Below are 6,051 nucleotides of genomic sequence, written 5' to 3'. Positions count from 1 at the left end.
GCAAAGAGACAAGCACAACTCCTGGAATCCTGCACTTTCAAGTTTCAATACAAAGCTAGGCCTTCACAAACAAAGCAAGGAAGCAAACTGAATCTCCTAACAGTTCAGTGTAAAGAAATTAAAAACATTTTATATAAATGATTTGGGTATTTTATAAAATTTTAGGGACAGTTCTGCCAAAATTGGTAAGAAAACGCAATTTTTCCAGGTACGACTTTTGCTTTTGCTATGTTAAGGTGGCTGGATTTACCTTAGATAGGAAAAAGTAAGTCACCAAGACATTACACTTCCAAGCTCCTGAAAGAGGCATTTAAGCCTGAAATGGGCTTTCCAGAAAGTGACTGTATGCATACAAAATGGAACGAGGAAAAATTACATATAAAGTACTTACCATACCCCCTGTGGATAGGTGTGTAGTGCTGTGTAACTTGATCCTGCTTAAAAACTCAACCACGGGCCCTGTGTGCAGGAAAGAGAACAGTCTGGAAACTGGATTTTTGTGATCCTGCTTGAGTCCTCCAAGGCTCCAAACTGTTTAACTGACTAGAAAATTCTGCTGCGCTTCTAGTATTGGTCTCTCCTTCCTGGCCCTCTCGACAGGCCCTGAGCCCCATTTGGGATAATTAAGTTCTGTCCCATTCACACTCCTGAGCCCAATTTCATCCTCTGTCCCGGGTGAGTCTCCACCCCCCTAGAGAGCGGGGTCTGGAATGGGCCGGTTGCCAGATGGATGTAGGCAGCAGGAGGCTTCTCCCCTCACTCCTCCCATGGCACCTCAGGACTTCTGTTTTGGTCTCCTGATTGCTCCCCTGGTCAACACCCAGAGAGAAGCCCTGAGTCTCGGCCTTCTGGCCCCTTCTGCTCTTATCCTTCTTCCTCTAGTAGCCACAGGCTGAGGTCTAGCACCCCATATAAGGGACCACCTGCAACCACACTGACCCCTGGTGGATGCCGTTCTTCCTGCCTGGAGATCCCCGCAGCCAGCTCACCCTTCACTCCGTGTCTGGTACCCAAATATCTCCTTAAGTGGGGGGTTAAACTGTAATTTGCCACACCTGTAAAAAAAAAATAATAATTAGAACTGTGGGATATTCCTCAGTGGTGTGCCAACTGATACATTTTTAGGCTTTTTACAAGTTGGACTGTTAAACACCAACATTATTAAAATTTAAATTACATAAACTTTAACTTACATTAAAAACAAAGGCCATAAATACTCAAAACTCATCACTTCTTAATAATCTTACTAAATTTTACTATTTTCTATGCTTGTGAGTTATTTATATCTCTTGTTATCTGGATGGTAGAAACTACCCCACTTATCAAATCATGTTTGAACTGCAACCACAGGTTGGCCATGGATACAAGAGTTCAGCCAAAATCATTGAAAACGTTCAGTGAGAATTAACTGGCTATGTGGAATTTAAAATAAAGAGTATCATATATTTTATTATTTATAAATCACATGCTACACATCCTTTATATCAGTAAAATTTATAAAAAACATTTTGAAGCACACCACAGAGGTCCTTCCTCCCACTCCAGGGCCAGTTCTACAAACGTCCCATTACTGACGTTGAGAGCTGGCTGGAAGGTGGGAAGCTCACACCCAACCGCCTCCGGATTTATCTTGTCCAGGTGGAGGGACATCATTAGCATAACACAGCTGGCCTTTTCTGCTTCCTGACACATTCCTCCCCCTGGGAAGGTGAACTGACTCCCCTGGTTGGTGAGTTTAGAAGGAGAAAAATCGTGCATGGCCTAGCTCCTGCTTCTGTTCCTTTTCTTAGAAGCCACCCACAGGGGGCATCTCTCTCCACATGGGGAAGTTGGCTATATTCTAGTGTTGCCTGAGGCTGATGAGTAAGCTGATCAAACTGTGGAGTTTGCTATTAAGAACCCCATTTGCTCAAAGATAGAAGCTGTGCTCTGGAAAGTAGCATTGAACATAATGAGGGCTGTATATTGGCCTCCATCTGCTAACTCCTTTGTCTTATGTCTCATTGGTTTAAAAACTGAATGGAAAAGCAGTGCTATTTATTGGATCCCTCAGAAACTCCCAAAGCCTCCTCTTCCATCAGCCTTTACTCCTGAGGTCACAGAATTACTTGTGGCTGTACCCATTTGTACTGGTACGCATAAGCCTTTTCTAAGATAAGAAAACTTGACTGGCAAATTTATTTGCTTCTAATTCCTTTTATTACCTATATGTGTATGTGGAATAATAACACCTACACAGTTGAGGACCTTGTATATGCCAGATATTGTACATATGAACATAGATCTTAGAAAGCAAGTATTATTGACCTGGAGTGTTTAAGTGACTTTCTCAAGGTCACAAAGTGACAAACTAGTTGTCTGATTCCAAGGCCCTCGCTCTTTCCACTACATTTTTCCCCCGCTCCCATTTTCTTTCTCTTTCCTCCCACCCCAGCCCTCTGGTCTTCCCTCCTCTCCTTTCCTCTCTTTCCTTCTTTTACCCATCCTTCCACCACTACCTTCCCCCATTTCCACATTTTCTAGCCCTTCGACACTGCAGAAAACTAAGACAGCATTTGAAATCTGAGGTTTTTATACATATATATAATTTTAGAATTTATATATATAATTATATATAACTCATACATAATTATACATATATATTCTAAAATACTAATATAATAAAAATAAATCAAAATTCCTCAAAATCTTACCCCAACAGCTGGGCCCTCAAGAAACTTGGCCGCAGTCAGTAGGAAAACTGTGGCTGTCTTTTTAGTATGCCCTTCGGGTATCCCATGAGGAATGTCTAGCATCCCATTCAAGATCCTGGGGGAAGAGGTCACAAAGAAATGAGTGTGCATTGAGAGAGACCACAGGACTGCATCAAGCTAGGGTCTATGCACCCTTGACCTGGGGGCCGGGCTCTACATGGAAAATGCAGCCTTTCCTCAAATGGAGTGTTTTCTGTTACCTCCACATCAAGGTTTCTTTCCCTGCGGTCAATAGTTGTGTAACAGGTTCAGAGATTGAGCAAACAGTTTAGAAATTATTTGGGGAATGATTAGAGGAAAGGGAAATATATATATATATATACACACAAACATACACATATATACCTATTATATATATATAAATAAAATGCATTCTCAATGGGGGATACGTCATCCTCAAGGGGGTGAAAATTGGTTCTCAGGGGAGAGGGTGAAAAAAATGTCTCTTTTTACATATAAAGCGCAGATAATACCGACATATAGTACCTGAACAAACACACGGTATGTCTTTGGTATTAAAATTTCATGGAGGGGATATTTAGAAAAACATGTCTAAAAAGCCTCCTTAGGGGAGCAATAATTTTTTTAATGGTTGAAAAACCGTGATGTATACAAAGAACCAAGCCGACTATGCAACACATGGTAGGTATTCAAATCATGAGAAATGCAGGTGCTATCATCAGGGTTAGCTGTTTTTACAACTGTCCTACAAACTAACTAGAGAGCCGTGCCATCCCATCATGGTTAGGGTGGAGAAAGGGGTGCTGTGGCCAGTTGCCAGATTAAGTTAGCTTAGGTTGGATCCTGCATGAGCTAGAGGTCCAAACTGCCTGGGGTTGCAGAAAACAAGCAGATTCTTGCGCACCACTGGGATGACCTCTGGGATGCTCAGGAATACTTGTGCAGGGCAGTGTTAAAATCCAAAGAACAAGGCATGGCACAGACGTTTGTGAGCAGCGTGCAGGCTACCACAATGCCCACATTAATCTTCTGGGGAAAGGACTGCTCCCAAATTCAGTTTCTTCCTGGCTGAGGACTCCAGCACCGAGTTTTGTGCACCTGCCTCTGTTTCTCTTTAGAGAATCTGGCTTCTGGGAAGCACTCAATATTTGGGTTAATACAGGGTCAGGGCAAATATTGAGCAACCTCTCATGCCTGCTGCATGTGCTCTGCAGGTTGGAGGAAAACCAAATTATCCAATGATTATTCTTAAAACCTGTATTTGTGTTACTTTCAGCATACAAAGTGGTTTCGTATATAGTATCTTATTAAATCATCATAGTAACCTAGTAAAGTTATTATTCTATCATTACTTGAAAGGTAAAGAAGCTGAACCTTGGAAAGTCCACTTATTTTAGTTATTTGTCCTCTTTTTTTTTTTTTTTTTTCCCTGGTTGCACCATGCATCACACAGGATCCTACTTCCCCAACCAGGGATCGAACCTGTGCCCCCTGCAGTGGAAGCATGGGGTCTTAACCACTGGCCTGCCAAGGAATTCCCAGTTATTTGTCCTCTTCAGCTGCCTCCTTTCTACTATGCTACACCACCCCTGACATTCCTTTCCCATAGAGGAGGAAGACACACGAAATGGTAAAACGACGGAGGAAAAGTTACACGCTGGAACGTGGGGACTCCCAGCGCGGGACATGGTGATGTTTATGAACTGACACAATGAAGTCATGCAGGAAGGGGAGTTATCTTCACGGAATAAGGATCTAGCACATGGCAGAGCCTGCCAAGGCTGGTCAAACTATCAACTGCCAAGTTACAGAGAAATGAAAAGCCATCAAAATAGAGTATGGAAGCATCTCAAGATGCTGTGAAATGTGGAACATAAAAGACTTAGGGCACAAATGTGGAGAATAAAAATATGATATGAAAAATGAATGACTAGGTACACACTTGGTGCAAATTTTCATTTCAGGGCCACAGCTTCAAATGTAGGAATGACGGATACTTGACTAAGAATGGAGAGTATTTTTCAAAGACTGAAAAGAATGTGTTTAGTCAGAGACCAACTCATCTGGCCAAAAAGGGCTGTAAATGGAAAACAGATGGGAAGGGAGAAAAAAACACCTAGATAAAACTGCAATGGGTTTCCATGGAAGACATGAAGGAAGGCCTGGGAAGAATTTCAACAATGAGGGAGGTGCCGAGTGATTCAATGAGAAAACAATTGGGAAGGACATCAGAAACAAAACGTAGGCAGCAGATGTCCTGATATCATGCATAGAACCTAGTCACCTTGAGATTACAGCACGAGGTGACAAACAAGACCTCACGCATACCAGGAGAGTTGGCAGGATGGAAGAGGTCCATGGGAACACAGTAGCAGAAGGGTGTGCTGTGCACAAAAGACCCATTGAGGGGAGATGGAGCAGCACTGTAGGCTGCAATAACAATAGATTCAGAGGAATCCCTGAACACTTGGATGAAGATGAAAGGAGAGAGGAACAGAAGTGATGTTTTCATGGAAACTGAGCTGAGCCACATGGCGGAAAGCCACAAAACTGGCAGAGCACCCACGCTGGGGATAACATTCTGGATATTTCATTCAGATAAAAGCAGAGTTTTTCACTTGCCTTCCCAACAACTTCACATCCTAGAAGGTAGAGGAAGGAATAAAAATAACTATGTTCTGACTGATTCCAAGCAACAGGAAGAAGCCACTTGTTAGAGTGGAAGGAATGAGACCCTGGGAGAATGTGGCTGTATCACCTTCAAGGGAGGACAAGGATGAGCTGGATAAAGAGTGTACAGAGGACTTTAGGAAGCTGGACTTCAAAATATCTTTTAAAATAGGCATTATTTCACAAGTTTCCAAAAGAAGACAGTACCAGGAAGTGCTCAGAAGCATGACTTTGGGCAATTCCAATGAAGAGAAAAGAGGCTGGGGGAGATTCTTAAAGAAATCAGAGTGATGGCACTGAGCTCTTTAAACTAGAATACAGAATGAACATGCAAAAAGATGGAGGCAAGTGATAACGCTATGAGAGTGACAGAGAACCACACAAATAGTATCCTAGAAGAATCAAAGCATGCAAACAAGTAAGGACCACAGAATGTGCTATGGGACCAAGGTAATTATGATAATGGATGGTAGAAAGGACGTACTGTTTCTCAAATTTCTCTTTTAAGCTCTGAAAATGACTGCAATTCTGGGGCTGAAAAGACAAAAGTGGATAAGAGTATGCTGAAATCCAAAGTTTGGGGAGGATGCTACTGATCCCTCTTGAAAGCTAATCTTGGGGGACTACCCTGGTGATCCAGAGGTTGACTTCACTTTCCAATGCAGGG

At 42.4% G+C, this 6,051-nt stretch overlaps 1 long non-coding RNA gene across 1 annotated transcript; it reads right to left on the bottom strand.

Annotated features, from left to right (window-relative positions):
- Positions 1–416: 416 nt before the first annotated feature.
- LOC130844109 (uncharacterized) lies at positions 417–2,797 on the bottom strand. Its single transcript, XR_009051182.1, has 3 exons — positions 2,694–2,797; positions 940–1,055; positions 417–459 (listed from the first exon to the last, which is right to left on the bottom strand). It is a non-coding gene; the product is annotated as an uncharacterized LOC130844109 (long non-coding RNA).
- Positions 2,798–6,051: the final 3,254 nt, after the last annotated feature.

The sequence above is a fragment of the Hippopotamus amphibius genome, chromosome 2 (assembly GCF_030028045.1).
Source record: "Hippopotamus amphibius kiboko isolate mHipAmp2 chromosome 2, mHipAmp2.hap2, whole genome shotgun sequence".
Taxonomy (NCBI): domain Eukaryota; kingdom Metazoa; phylum Chordata; class Mammalia; order Artiodactyla; family Hippopotamidae; genus Hippopotamus; species Hippopotamus amphibius.
Note: the sequence above shows the minus strand (reverse complement) of the source record. Positions and strands in the feature narration are given on the sequence as shown.